The following is a 15,853-nucleotide window of genomic DNA, read 5'->3' as shown; positions in this document are numbered from 1 at the left end:
AAAAATTTCTTAAGGAGGAGCCTCTTTAAGCATTAACATACAAAAAATACTCATCCATTAACTCTTAATTTTCAGTTTATTCCAAAAGTAATGCGTGATGAGTTATTTTTATTAGCAAATGAAAATTAAAAAATGAAGTTATCTCTGATGATATATTATTATTTGTTTTGATAATAATTTTGTAACACTTAACTAAACAATTTTCCTTGAGAACATAAAAAAAAGTTTTGGTTCATCATCGCACCATAAATAGCTTCGCGTAATATTTTCAGTTAAGGTCACAGTTATATTTCGCCTTCTCTTGATTTATGCGATAGCGTATTTCACAAAACAATAGCCTTTGCTTCCATAAATAAAATTTATTTCCAAAAATACCGCTAAATAATATGATTACTTTGATAAATGATCTCCAATATTTTTACACACAGAATTCTTCTCTGGAAACCTATAAACACCAATAACATACATTCTTTCTTGGAATCTAATATTTCCGCGATTCTATATCAAAGCGAAATGGCGCAGTAATTCAATTCCGTTCCATTGGTACCGAAACCTTTTACATGCCGGATCGGGAAATTGCTGATTGCTTAGCATACCCTATTCAATTGTTGGGCTTCGTCACTAGTGATACTCTAGTTGCGATAATATTATTTTAAGGGATTGCCCGACTGTTGACCTTTGAAGCGTTAAGCGGATGTGAAGTCTTTTGAGGTAGAAGGTGGACGGGAATGAATAAATAAATAATAAAGATCAGTATGCTTGACCTAGACGGAAGCACTATAAAAAGGTGGGGGATCTGCTATTGTTCTTCGGTCAAATCGTGTAAATCATCTGATGTAAGACACGAAACCCACCCTGTTTGAACTTCTAAGAAAATGAAAAGGTATTAAAAGGGAAACATCAAATCTAACGGGCGTGTGACTATGCCCTACTTTTTGGATTCTTGTTTAACGTTATTATTTTTTAACTCTTTTTCAGATAAAGTAGACATTTTTGTTGTTGTTTAAAATTTAATCTGAACAATTTTAGTTTAAAAAAAATATTTAAGATAGTTTAATTTTCATAATCATTTAGTCATAATTGAATAATTTTAATTAATAATTACTATAATAATTTGTATCCAAATATTAAGGTAAAATAACCAGCAGCAGTTTATCCAATTAACCGAAAAGTTTACGGTTCGGAACAAATCTTTACCTTTACGGTTTTAAAACCATTTACAACTGGTGTGGTTAAAGAACTGTGATTACAAAACTCTAGGGTTTTGTAACCATTTACACCTAAAATGAGCCTTCAAAACCTTAAAAGTGAAATTTAACTGGACATTGGACTCAGGTTATGTTAAGTGTTTCTTGTTAGATAACGGACATTGTTGTTAGGTTGTGGATGAGTTTTCTTACATTAAATAAACAACGGAATGCTGTTTAAATGGTTTGTATAGCGGTGCCATTTATCATGAGATATGGGAAATACGAGATTTTTATGTTAAGCAGTTCTGTGATACTGTCATCTATGCATGAAAGACAGTTTCGTATTCTAATATACCAATATCACCAATTGAGAAATTCAGGACATTAGAAAATCATCATGAGTTGATGAAATATTATGTTGGCAGTTTGGATTCGGATTCCCGTTTAACCCGTCATGAGATTGAGAGATTTGTTCTCTCGGCTAAAGTAGGTACCCAGATTCAAGGAACTAAGTGGCTTCATAAGGTAGGCTTAGTTAACACAGATAAAATTCTGGCTGTTTTACAGTATTTAGGTGAAAAGAGTAAATAAACGATTTATTTACAGTTTGAATGCCGTCATTTAAACTGAAAAATAACCATAAAGATATTTTTCTGATTTAATTGAATATGGTAAAATAATAAAAATAATTAAATAAAAAATTAAATGAAATAAATTGTAAATATATACATAAATTAAATTATAATTAAATAAGATAAATAATATGTAAATATAAATTAAATAAATTGTTATTTAATGATTTTTTTTTCTAAGCAATTTCAAAAAGTGTAGTAAAAAGCTGCACTTTTCCCAAAGATGACAATTCTAGTTCAAACTGTTCTTCAGTGATGTATCGAAATGTGTACTTTGCAAATTTAAGAAATTTGTTTTTGATAACAAATTATACAGGGAAGTTTGATTACCGGTTTCATTATCACATATCTCATTGCTGATTCGATTAAATAGCTTAATGTAAAGATCGAGCTATTAAAACATCCATTCATTGTTCATTCATGATTCAAAGCTCAAGCGGAAATAAATATTAATCCTAATTTTTCGTACTATTTTATTTAATAATTTTTAACTTTTTAGAGATAATTTTAATGGCTAAAATTTTAAATGATAACACAGCACCATATTTAAAACAGCTTTAGAAAAGCATTTAAAATGACATTAAGAACATTTACATTTAGTCACGTAACATTTACGAACGAGATATTTTAGAAACTTAAACAATTTTTTTTTAATGTGAGAAGATTTAAACTATCTGGGAGGTAATAAAAAACCTTATTGATGTTTTTGAAACGTTTTTTACACTATAAATGTTACAAATCTATTATATTTAATATATATTTCAATTATATTTTCCTCGTCGATTGTGAGGGATTGGTAAAAAAAATTAAAAGGTAAATTAATGAAATCTAATTTCATAAATATCTATAAAATAATTTATTTCTAATTTTACCTTTCGTAATTAATTTAGCAATTAAGTATTCATTATTAATGCATTGTATAAAAACATATGTATGGTTGTAAAATAATACTAAATATCTGTTATGAATAATAATTATTACACTATACAATAATTAATTCTTTTTTCTATACTAAAAGTTTATATTACTGTTTGTGTTTTCACTACAGCGCGAGAACGCGAGAATCTCGCATATTTTTTTCTTTTCTCGCATTAAAAAATGATTACCACGAGAAATTCGCGCATTCTATAAATCAATTTCAAAATTCGCGAATTTCTCGCATTTTGGAAAAAGCTTCGAATTACGCCAATTAGAATAAAATCCATTTCACTTTTCTTCCTGGATCTTTCATTATTTTCAACATTTGCCCCTTTATCTAGCTTCCCTATTTACCAGTATTGTACAGAACTTTTTCGAACAACAGAACACAACCCCTCCGAACCACGGAACCCCTTTCAGAACACATTTCTCTGCAACCACGTGTTTACCGCAGGTAAGGTTTTTTCATGTAAGACGTTCAAATTTTTTATGCACTAATGTAAGATGGACAAATACCTAGTAAAGGCAAAATCTTCTATGATGATGCAGCAAGAATATTCAATGCTTTAAAAAATGGAAGACGTTAAAAATGTATTATAATGAAAGAAATTTTTTTTTCAAGTATATTTGTATTTTTTCAGTTTTTAGAAATCTTACTTAACTTTCTGAAATCTCACCCTGTTTTTGAGAAAGGGTGAGAAATTCTCACCCATTTTTTTTTCTATGATGAAAGCACTGTGATACTGATAATAAAAACAATATTTCAATATTACGTTATTTATTATCAATTTTATACTGTACAATAATTATTACTTTCTGTACTAAAAGTTTATATTACTGATACTGAGAATAAAAACAATATTTCAATATTTTTGGGGGGGCTTTGTAATTTGGCTAATGTTACAAATATTGGCATTAAGTTTTGATGGTTAAAAAAATTTTAACATGTGATGCTTCAATAATGTTTTCAGATCAATGAATTCGTCTAATTTAGAAATTCATTTAAGGAAATGTGGAAGTGGAATTACCACTTACATTGATGTAGGAAGATGTTCTTAATGTGGAAGAAATTTAAGGATCATTTACTTCCGGGTCGTTAATTCCGTTGTTGTTTTTCCAATTTTATAAATATCTCCAGATTCAAATACCATGCACGCGTGTCTTGCTTAGTTCAATATTCTTCGTAGCCCTACATTCTTTTTTAGGAATTTGCAATTTCTCTAAGCGATGACTTTTGAATGCTGGGAAAATTAGTTTTTAATAGTATGAGAAATGAAATGTTATGATTATCCAAGCATTAATTTAAATATTGCATTTGGATAGCAGTACAAATATAATCCGTAATCTAATAATGGATTGTGTTTGTTTCAAATACAACAACGCCTTCAGGGATAAATATCGAAGAAATGGGAAGAACTTTTTTTTTACCAACCTCTTACTCTTCATATTCATTTAGCTTTTAAAAAATATTTAAAAAAAATCTATAACTAAAAAACTTTACCTTTAACATAGTTTCCGTTAAGAGAAGGTGATTTTTTAAAAAATTTGTCAAATCGGTGGTTTATTAAATAAAATTATTTTAAATTTCAAAGTTTATCATTTAATGTATCAAAAAAGAAAAGAAAATATTCTATGTACATGAACAACGAAAACTTAATATCAGTCATACTACGATTGTTGTTGTTTTTTTGTTAGAATTTTCTTTAAAATTTGACATTTGTACTGAATGTTTCACATATATTTAAAATGCATTATTTTCTCCTCTAATAAAAAGCCTACAGCAAGTGAATATTTACTGTCAAATTAGGAATGAAAATTTTTATTTTCCGACAAACTCATTTTACGTTTAAAAAATTTAAAAAAAAATTTATTTAAATTAATTAACTGCTACTTATTAGTTATTGAAATTATTGATAATTCAAATTTTTAATTATTCAAATTATTAATTATTCAAATTATTGATTATTCAAATTATTAATTATTCAAATTATTATTTATTCAAATTATTAATTATTCAAATTAATAATGCATTATTAAACTTTTTATAAACATCTTATTACTATTTAGAGTTCTCATTTTAATGTACAGCTCCGTGACGTTTATCGAGACGATAATGCATATTTCAAATGCATAATTGTCGCATTCATAATTGTCGCTGAATGCATAATTGTCGCATGCATAATTGTCGCATTGTAAAAGCTTACAGCGATGAATATTTTTTGCTAAATAAGGGATTATTTGCTGATGACCTACCACCCAGACTCATTTTATAATAAAAAAAGAATTAACATGTACATTTTATTTAAATTAATTAATAGTTTCTTATTATTAATTAATAGTTTTTTATTAGTTATAGTAGTTATTAAGTATTTAAATAAATAAAACAATAAATTTATTAAACGTTTTATTACTATTAAAAATTCCGTTTCAATTAAGAGATTTAAAAATTTTCTCAATGTTGGTATATTAAAAATGTACGAAAGCAATAAAATGTTAACGTGTTCAAAATGTTAATGTTCGATATTTAATTCGTCAACAAAATACACGTACAATGAAAATTATACTACTGGGCACTATGAAACTGTGCTTATACACGCCAATGCAAAATACGTTCTAACTTTCTGTTTATAATTTCTAACTCATACAATTCACAAAATAGTTTATCAGTGAGCATGCTCATAAGTTATGTAAAAATGTTCAATTTTTTTTTTTTTTTTTAAAACTTGTACATGAAGGCTACTATGTAGAATACATTTAAATCATAATCTTATGTATAATATTTTTCTCAATTAATGCAAAACTTAATTTCATTGTTGAATGAGGCATGAATAGTGAGTGTTAAATGAGGCATTTGCCATGATCTCACCGGTCATGTTCATGTTGTGTTCAAACAATATTTTAAAAAAAATGTAATTATTACTAAATTATGTCATTTTCTTTGAATCTCTTTTTAATTTTTTGTTTGCATTGTTAATATATATTTATATATTTTTATATATATTTATATATATATTTATATATATATTTATATATATATTTATATAATATATATTAATATAATGTTTTACTTTATAGACAAATAAACCATAAGTCCGAGAGCCCTGAAATTCGGCTTATAGCTTACAGCTCTAATTTATTAAAAACAGTGTGTTCGACTAAAGTTAAAACTATTCACTTAACATATATGAACTAAAAGGAATTCTGTTTGCTTACGCTTGCGTAGCTCTACTTCCCACGTCCAAATATTACTATCTATTAGTATTGTAAACATTTAGATGTCTTGGTGAACAGAAGTGATTTTTTCGAAATAATTGACATCATCATTGGTGACATCAATGAAAATAATGGTTTCAATAATTTTTGTTTAATTTATTTCTAAATCAAATAATGAAATTTGGGCCGAAATGTATAATTTGAAATTAACTATTACCTAGTTTTTCCTGACATGTGTTAGAATTTTTATCTTAATATGTGTTGTAACGTGTATTTTCCTCACATGTGTTTGAAAATTTGCTCAGATTATGGATGACCATAAATTACGACTACATAGGGTTTATATATCACTCTTTCTTCTTTCAAAGGAAATTCAAGGTGTTTTACATTTATTGTATGGTGACATTAATGAAAATAATGGTTTCAATAATTTTTGTTTAATTTATTTCTTAATCAAATAATGAAATTTGGGCCGAAATGTATAATTTGAAATTGACTATTACCTGATCTTTCCTATCAGGAGTTAGAATTTTTTATCTTAATATGTGTTGCAACATGTATTTCCTGACATGTGTTGGAATTTTTATCCTAACATGTGTTGTAAGATTTATTTTCCTGCCATGTGTTGGAAAATTTGCACAGATTATGGCTGACCATAAATTATGACTACATAAGGTTTATGCCACTCTTTCTTCTTTTAAAGGAAATTCAAGGTGTTTAACGTTTTTTAAATGGTGACATCAAAGGAAATAATGGTTTCAATAATTTTCTTTAAAATCAAATAATGAAAGTTGGGCCAAAATATATAATTTGAAACTAATTATTACCTGATCTTTCCTGACATGTGTTGGAATTTTTATTTGAACAAACCGACGCAACAGCTCTAAAGTCAACTCTTCCACCGGCTCTTCTTTTATACACTGATAAATAATTATTTATTAATTATTAAATAATTATAATATTATTAAATAATTATTAAATAATAATTAAATAATTACATATTATAATTAAATAATTATTAAATAATTATTTATAATGTTAATATTAAATAATTATATACTGTAATTAAATAATTATGATATTAATATTATAAATAATTATTAAATAATTTTTTACGGTACTAAAATAAATTAGAAAAAAAAAACTTTTTTTCAATGTTCAAAAGCAGTACTACTCCTTAAAAATTTAAATTTTTTTATAAATTGAATTATTTTTTTCTTCAAAAAAACTCAGCTTTTTCTGAAAACTTCAGACACTGACAATGATCAATCTCTTTATTTGTTTTTGGTTGCCGTGTCACGGATCAAGCTGACAAACAACTTTCATAAGTCAGAAAATAGACTTTAATTTTTTTATGATTGCCTATGAAGAAAAAAAAAAAGGCGCATTGACACATTGACCTAGAGCAAGTTCATTCTTTCGCAAAAAAAGATTTCTTTTTCTAATTTTCCTTTCCAGTGACCAAAGAAAACCTTGACACTGATCATTCATTCGAGGACAACTCATCTTCCTTCCTCCGACGGTGACGAGCGATAATACCCCCTTCTCGAATATTTAATTCGAATGTATTTAAGCTCTATCACCTGGTCTTCGGTTCATGGTGTTGTTAACTTACAAAACAAAGCTTTTGAAGAAGAAGAGAAAAAAAATATTACTTCACTAGTTGGAAAACGATGAGGAAAGTGAAAATGTATTTAATGGGTTTTTGTTGTCTAGCATTCCAACTCTTGTATAGTTAACTTTTTTAACTGGAATTGATGATTTATTTTTATTTTTGTTATAAGGGAAAAGTTTTATTATCCTATTGGAAAAAAAAAGAAAGCTGGATTCTTTTTTTCACTTTTTTTTTTAAAAAAAAAGAAGAAAAGAAAATGAAGTTTATTTTAATTTTGGACATGCGCAAATAATCACAAAAAAAAACTTTTTTTTTTAAATTTACAGTTTGAAGTCGATAAAAAAGTGTCTTTGAGGAAAGAATTTATCAAAATATTTTTTTTTTCCAAATTGAAAAATATTTAGGTATTTCAAAATGAGCCAATGGTTTCTATATTTTTTTCCTTCAAGAAAGTAAATTTTAAAAGCAAAACAATATATATATATATATATATATATATATATATATATATATATATATATATATATATATATATATATATATATATATATATATATATATATCCCGTTCATGTAAGTTCATTTGATTTCGCTACTCTCTTTATAGATTTCGTTTCATGTTTTATTCTGTTTTTTCTTTATATTTTATTTTCTGTTTGTACGTGGTATTTTTACTTAATGTGTTCTATTTTATTTTTTGTAAAAAAATAATTTTAGAGTGCTCCTCACACTATTGTATCGAAATATTTTGCTTTGGCTATATTGATACAATATTAGAACGCACTCCTTTTTACGGATATAATCGTGTGAGCTGATGAAAATATTATATCTTTTATTTTCCGGATTTTTATTAATTGTTTTCCTTTTTTTCGGATTTTTTTTCTTCCTGTATCTTATTATTTTTATTATTATTTTTCTTCCCCCCCTTTTTTTCCCATTGTTCTGTAATTTTTTCTTTGTTTTCTCTCTCTACACACACACACACACAGAGATATATATATATATATATATATATATATATATATATATATATATATATATATATATATATATATATATATATATATATATATATATATATATATATATATATATATATATATATATACACACATAAAACGCGCTTAGGTTTTTTATTTTTACAAAGGGTGATTTTAAACGCCATGTTTCATTCAGCTTCAATCCAATCACAATCCCGTTAGTTTGTAAAAATACTATTAAACGAAAGATAAAAAAATGATTCGTAGTAATATCATATGTTTGCAATTTTAAAAACCATACAAGTTTCAACGGTATTGTATAATAAAAAAAAATAAAGAAAGGAATTTTCGCAACTTTTTCTGTAACCGGCAAGATTTTCCAGAGAAGTACGTTTTTTTTTTTTTTTTTTTTTTTTTTTTAAACTTATAATTAACTTCACAGACTATCCTTTTAGAGATTTTACTCTACATTTATGAAAATGTTGAAAGGATAATATGATATATATTTTTTTTATCTTTTCCGTATCGCTATATTAAAAAGGGATAGAAATTTATTAAAAATAAATCAGTTGGGAAAAAAAATGTAAAAAAGATAAAGAAAAGAAAAAAGAAAGGAATAACATTTGTTTTGTCACATTATGACGTAATCTGACGTCATTCACCTGCATCCGTATTTTATTTAATCATTTTGTTGTTATTTACCAGAAATGCAATTTATCAAGTTCCATTTATAAAGAAATATAAATAGGAAAAAATTTCAGGTTATAAGACAGGGACAAGTACAAAGATAGTGAAAATCGTGTTGCATAAGCTGCCTGCTACCAAAACCAAAAACAGGCAAAAGAAGAAAAAAAGAATAATACCCTGAAAACTTATCAGATTCGAACAATGGGGCTTGGAATATATAAAAATAGCTGCAGAAGAATGGATAAAACTTCCTGTATTTACATATTCTAAAGAATGATAAAATGACTTCTAGAATAGAAACATGTTAAAGACGCGTTATTCTAGAATAGAAACGTGTAAAAGAATATGTGAAATAAAGATTAAATGGATGGTATGAATAAATTACAAAGAAAATGAATTTTTCGTATAAAATTTTCTTCTTTGTAACAAATAAATCTATTTTATAATAATTATTTTTGTAATAATCATTTTTATATTTGTTCTATAATTGTATCTTATTTGATTTTCGTGCTAGTTTGCAAAACGGCTATTAATTAAAAGAATGTTCCATATTATTACATCATTATAAATTACTTTATTTAACATACTTATAGCTCGCGAAAAATTATCTATACTACGGAGAAGTGCTAGGTGATATCGAAATTTCAATATCGCGATATATTGTTAAAAATCGATACTTAATGGTAACATATCATCGTATATCACTAATACTTAACGGCTTATATACTTATGGAAGATAGATCGGTGAATTTTGTCTATAATTAGCCAGTACTCACTATGCTAATTCTGAAAATTGTGCAAAATGTCAATATCGAAGAAAACCCCCATTTTTGACAAAATAAAAAGCGTTGTAACTTTTTGAATAAATGCATTTTTCTATAAGAGAAGTTACTCCAACACTACATATAGGTTATCAAAAAAAAATTCAAATATTTAGAATTAATTACTTATTTTGATAATTTTCATCAAGCGAAAACTTTCGCCAAATTGGCGCTTTGAAAAAAATAATAAATAAAAAAATTTTTGTTTGATTATTTAAACCATTGGTTTGTGCTAAAATAAATATAATACTTTACGTCAAGATGGTAAATATGGTTGAAAATTATAGCTTTGTTTCGAGTTTAAAGCACTTAAACTGTGACCTTTTTATTTTCTTGAAAATAAAAAATAAATAAATAACTAGCTACAGTTTGAGTACCTTTAATTCTTCTAAAGTCCATCTAACTATAAATACCTTTTACTTGAGCAAAGTTAAATTTTAAGCAGTATTTGCTCAAAAAAATTGTCTGTGAACAGCGAAACAGACAAATTCATTAAATATATATGTATATAAGTAATTAAAATTAAATAAAAAAATTAGTGAGAATTTTCTATTTAGATGAAAATCATTGAAATCTCTTATCAATTGTTACATTTTGTAATTTATTTGCAAAACCCTTATGTAGAGAATTTTCGAATATTTAAAAATTAAATCCCAAACACTTCGGATTTTCCCTAAACTACGACTTGTGATTTTTCATGTTAATATGTAGTTCCATTTTCATAATTAGCGTACAAGATTGAGAAAACTGAAACTAACATTAATGAAATGCTGTTATAAATTCCCAGTTATTATAAAAATAGATATCAATCTGTGAAAAGATCTATTTCATGTGACGAAAAAATTTTTTTTTAAAAAAACTAAATAATCTGTTTATACGTCTCAATCTGATTTTGAGAAAGTAAAATAAGTTGATAAGCAATCTGATTCGATGATATGGGATAACGGAAAAAAAGTAAACTAAGTTTTCGCTAAAACGTTATGCACTTAAAATGAAGAGAACTGGTTTGTCATTCCAAGTCAGGTGACCTACATGACAACAGGTGCTTTTTACGTGAATTTTTTCAAAAGAACTTCCGAAGTACGTGTGGCTCGGTGGTCTAGGGGTATGATTCTCGCTTTGGGTGCGAGAGGTCCCGGGTTCAAATCCCGGCCGGGCCCATGTGCTAAAAATTTTATTTTAATTTTCAATGCATTTATGCATGTTTTGTTAACTTATTCGATAATTGCTATGCATGTTTTGCGATGAGAAAAGAGTAATAATTTTATTTCATACGTTAGTAGCACGCTTTTTTTATTTACGTTTTTTAAGCAATTGAGAGCTGTGACTAAAAGGTTTTTTTTTTTCCTTTTGATTTATGCATTCAATATGTAAAGCTGCTGTCAATATCATTTAAAATTAGATTTTTTAATTAAAATTTCTGAAAATAAATAGTTTCTAAATATGCCTTATGTATGGATCATGTATCTTTATTTATTTATTTTTATTTAATAAATAGACTTGAAGCTTTAATTTATTTGCTTATTTATTCTTAAAAACCTTTAAAAGACTTTTTAGAGGCATATTAAAATTGTTAGCTTTTTTTTTATTGAAAATGATTTACAAAATTAAAGTTGATATTAAAAATTTAACTAAAAAAATTTAAATTTTAAAAGAATCTTAATCTAAATAACTTATTCTAAATAAAAGAATCTAAAATAACTTTTAACTCTTAAGCATTTAATCTAAATTGATGCTCTTACTTCTTATATACATGGCTTCATTTATTTACGAAAAAAAGTGTTCTTAAAACATCACCTTTGATATATATATTAAAAATTCTTAGGTTCCCTACGTTGAAAGAAGCAACATAATTTACATTTCATCGCTAATGATGTGGCTCGGTGGTCTAGGGGTATGATTCTCGCTTTGGGTGCGAGAGGTCCCGGGTTCAAATCCCGGCCGGGCCCAATGTTCCTTTTATTTTATTTTTTTAAATAAATTTTGTATAATTTATTTATTTTTCTTTCTTACATTTCTTACCATCTATATTGTTTTACTTTTTTTACTGAAGGATTGTGTAGAAATTAATGATTTCGTTTAAATTAAACGCGTTTATTTTTGGTATTATATTTTTTCAATAATTCTTTAAAGAAAAGTTAGTTTCTTTGCCCATCTACTTTATACGTTTACATTTTTGCATGTATTGCTTATATTATTAAGTAAGTGTTTTATGGAATAAAATTTCAAATACTAATAAAGTTTATAAAGTTTGTGAAATGAAGTTTATAATATATTATAAACTTTATTATAATATATATATATATATATATATATATATATATATATATATATATATATATATATATATATATAATTAAGCTTATAAAGTTCATTGTGAAAGTCATAAAATTTAAAAATTTGAAAACTATTATAATTAAATAGAATATTATGATTACGCAACATTTATCAATTAATATATTTATTTGTAATGTTTAACAGTCTTTTAATACTTTTCTTTTTAATTTGCATACAAAGTAATTTTATAGTGTAACCTTTTGTTTTTCATATCATGTGATTTAAAAAAATTTAAACCGAATTAGCAAGAAGCGTTTGAATCTGTAAAATTTTTACTGAAACATGACTAATTTTAAAATAACATTACTGGTTGAAATCATAAGGTTAGATTAAAAATTTTGAGATTTGATCATTGATAATATTAAAATAAAAATAAATTAAATAAAACCCCATTGAATATTCTTGCTTGGCACCATGGTTAATATACTAACCTTATAACTGATAAGTCAGGAGACTGTTTCGAAATTTCTGAGACTTAGATTGAAGAAAAATATTTAAAGTATAAAAATGATAATTTTCTTTATTTAGTTTGAAACTTTAATTATTAAATGAAAAAATGTTGAAATGCATAAAGTATTGCAGAAATCTTATTTATAAAAATTCTTAATTTTTTTAAAATTCTTAACTAAAAAATTTTTTACGAAAATAAATAATGAACGTAATTTTAAATTTAATTTGATGTTAAAAAAAATTAAGAAAATATTTAAATCCTTCTTCTGAATAAAATTTGATTTTCTTTCGTAATTATTATAAATTAAATATATAAATAAAAAATACTATCATATACAATATTATTTTTATTTTCTCAATTGAAAAAAAGTTTATTTTTATTAAAATTTTTTTTTTTATATAAGTTGGATTCAAATGATATAAATAATCTTTTTGACATCTTTTGAATGTGATTAAGTTAGCAATACATTGTTTATTTCCTTGAAAGATTTCCGTATCGTGGTCTCTGCGGCGGAATAATCGCCAAGTCTTGGCAACTTCCGAACTGCGGCCTGCAAAAAACTAAAAAAATTATTTTTTAAAAATAATAAAAATATTCTCAGATGGCGACCAACCCAACAGGTATAACACGTAGCCCCTACTTGTTTGAAAAAAAAAACAATTTGACAAATTCTACACATTTTTGTGGAATTTATCAAGAAAATAGCATTTTGGTAGGTAATTCTTAAGATTATTTTTAATATTATGATTACATATAATTTAAACTGCGGTTTCACATGGTTTATATAAACTTTATACACTTATATCTTAAACTGTAACAAGTTCAGAATTTTAGTTAAATTTTAAAAAGAAATAGACCAACGAACAAGTTGACAATTACTACATTTGAACTTTTCTCCAAATAACCTGTGTTTAAAGAGATGAAAGCGCTACGTAGTTGTAAGTTAGTTAAAGTTAGTTGTTACATAGTTTACAAGACAGTTATTTCCTTTAATTTTCTTCTAAATAAAGTGTGGCTAGAGAGAGAGGAAACGTTTAAGCAAATATTATTTAGTTTACATTATGGTTTAAATAAAGTATGTATAGATACATTTTAAATAGCAACAATTTCAGAATTTCAGTTTTTTTTTTTTTTTTTTTTCTTAAACTAATAAAACTAATATTGAAATTAATCGATAATCGACTAATATTGAAATTAATGAATTTAAGAGTAATAAATTAATTCTTTCCTTTTTTACTTCTTACTTCTTTTTTTTATCACTTTTCTAACAACACAGCAAAGAAATAACAGCAAAAAAAAAAAAAAAAAAAAATGGTCCTTAAAATTTTGAGAACACCTATCCCTTTTAAGAGAATCCCTCTCATAGAAATAGGTAGTATCTTTCTTTAAAATTCTAACGAATTACGAATTTTAATTAAATTTTCAAAAGTAAATTAATTCTTTTCTTTGTTTTATCTTGCTTATTCTACTATTCTTTTTTAAACTTTTGTAACCACACAGCAAAATAATTCTGGCAAAAAAAAAAAGAAGAAAAAAACAACAGCAATGGTCCTTAAAATTTTGAGAACGCATATCTCTTTTAAGAGAATCCCTCTCATAGAAATTGGTAGTATATATCTTTGAAATTCTAACGAATTACGAATTTTAATTAAGTTTTCAAATTTAAATTAATTTTTTCCTTTGTTATGTCTTGCTTATTCTATATTTTTTTTTACACTTTTGAAACCACATAGCAAGATAATCCTGGCAAAAAAAAAAGATCCTTAAAATTTTGAGAACACATATCCCTTTTAAGAGAATCCCTCTCATAGAAATAGGTAGTATATTTCTTTAAAATTCCAACAAATTAAGAATTTTAATTAAATTTTCAAATTTAAATTAATTTTTTCCTTTGTTATATCTTGCTTATTCTACTATTTTTTGTGCACATTTGTAACCACACAGCAAAATAATTCTGGCAAAGAAAAAAAAAAAAGTTACAACAATGGTCCTTAAAATTTTGAGAACACATATCTCTTTTAAGGGAATCCCTTTCATAGAAATTGGTAGTATATATCTTTGAAATTCTAACGAATTACGAATTTTAATTAAATTTTCAAATTTAAATTAATTTTTTCCTTTGTTATATCTTGCTTATTCTACATTTTTTTTACACTTTTGAAACCACATAGCAAGATAATCCTGGCAAAAAAAAAAGATCCTTAAAATTTTGAGAGCACATATCCCTTTTAAGAGAATCCCGCTCATAGAAATTGGTAGTATATATCTTTAAAATTCTAACGAATTAAGAATTTTAATTAAATTTTCAAATTTAAATTGATTTTTTTTCTTTGTTTTATCTTGCTTATTCTACTATTTTTTTTACACTTTCGTAACCACACAGCAAGATAAACCTGGTATAAAAAAAAGAAAAAAAGATCCTTAAAATTTTGAGAACACATATCCCTTTCAAGAGAATCCCTCTCATAGAAACTGGTAGTATATATCTTTAAAATTCTAACGAATTAAGAATTTTAATTACATTTTCAAATTTAAACTAATTCTTTCCTTTGTTATATCTTGCTTATTCTACATTTTTTTTACACTTTTGAAACCGAACAGCAAGATAATTCCGGCAAAAGAATTGTCTTACCAGAAACGAAAACAATTCTCTTTTCGTTTGATTGAATTAGATTAAATGGCGGGGAAAATATCCCATATATTTTCCCACTTCCCATGCGGGAACTTTCTATTCCGTGTCTCCCACATGTCAACTTTCATTTCTAATACCGTTTGAATCGTTTATTTATAGAGACGGAACTAATTTCCGTGAATTTTCTTCAAAATAACCTGTAGCTAGAGAGAAAAAGTAATGCGGAATTTCGATTCTAAGAATCGGGTGCTACATCGCTGTTCCCTTGTTTAGAATTGCAAACAAGTTTCTCGGAAATAGGTTCTTTCCGCATCATTATTTTTGTAAGATGAGAATATTTACTGGTTCCGAGATTAAAGGATGGTAGTAAAAAGAAAC

The 15,853-nt window shown here is 25.6% G+C and overlaps 1 protein-coding gene and 2 non-coding genes across 3 annotated transcripts in view; all 3 read left to right on the top strand.

Annotated features, from left to right (window-relative positions):
* The window catches only part of dysc (whirlin protein dyschronic), a 396,379-nt gene that overhangs the window by 296,888 nt on the left and 83,638 nt on the right, over positions 1-15,853 (top strand). The window lies entirely within an intron of this gene.
* TRNAP-UGG (transfer RNA proline (anticodon UGG)) lies at positions 11,144-11,215 on the top strand. The gene has a single exon. It is a non-coding gene; the product is annotated as a tRNA-Pro (tRNA).
* TRNAP-UGG (transfer RNA proline (anticodon UGG)) lies at positions 11,933-12,004 on the top strand. The gene has a single exon. It is a non-coding gene; the product is annotated as a tRNA-Pro (tRNA).

Source organism: Parasteatoda tepidariorum, chromosome 3 (assembly GCF_982258835.1).
Source record: "Parasteatoda tepidariorum strain Cologne lab strain chromosome 3, Ptep-v5.0, whole genome shotgun sequence".
Lineage (NCBI taxonomy): Eukaryota > Metazoa > Arthropoda > Arachnida > Araneae > Theridiidae > Parasteatoda > Parasteatoda tepidariorum.
Note: the sequence above shows the minus strand (reverse complement) of the source record. Positions and strands in the feature narration are given on the sequence as shown.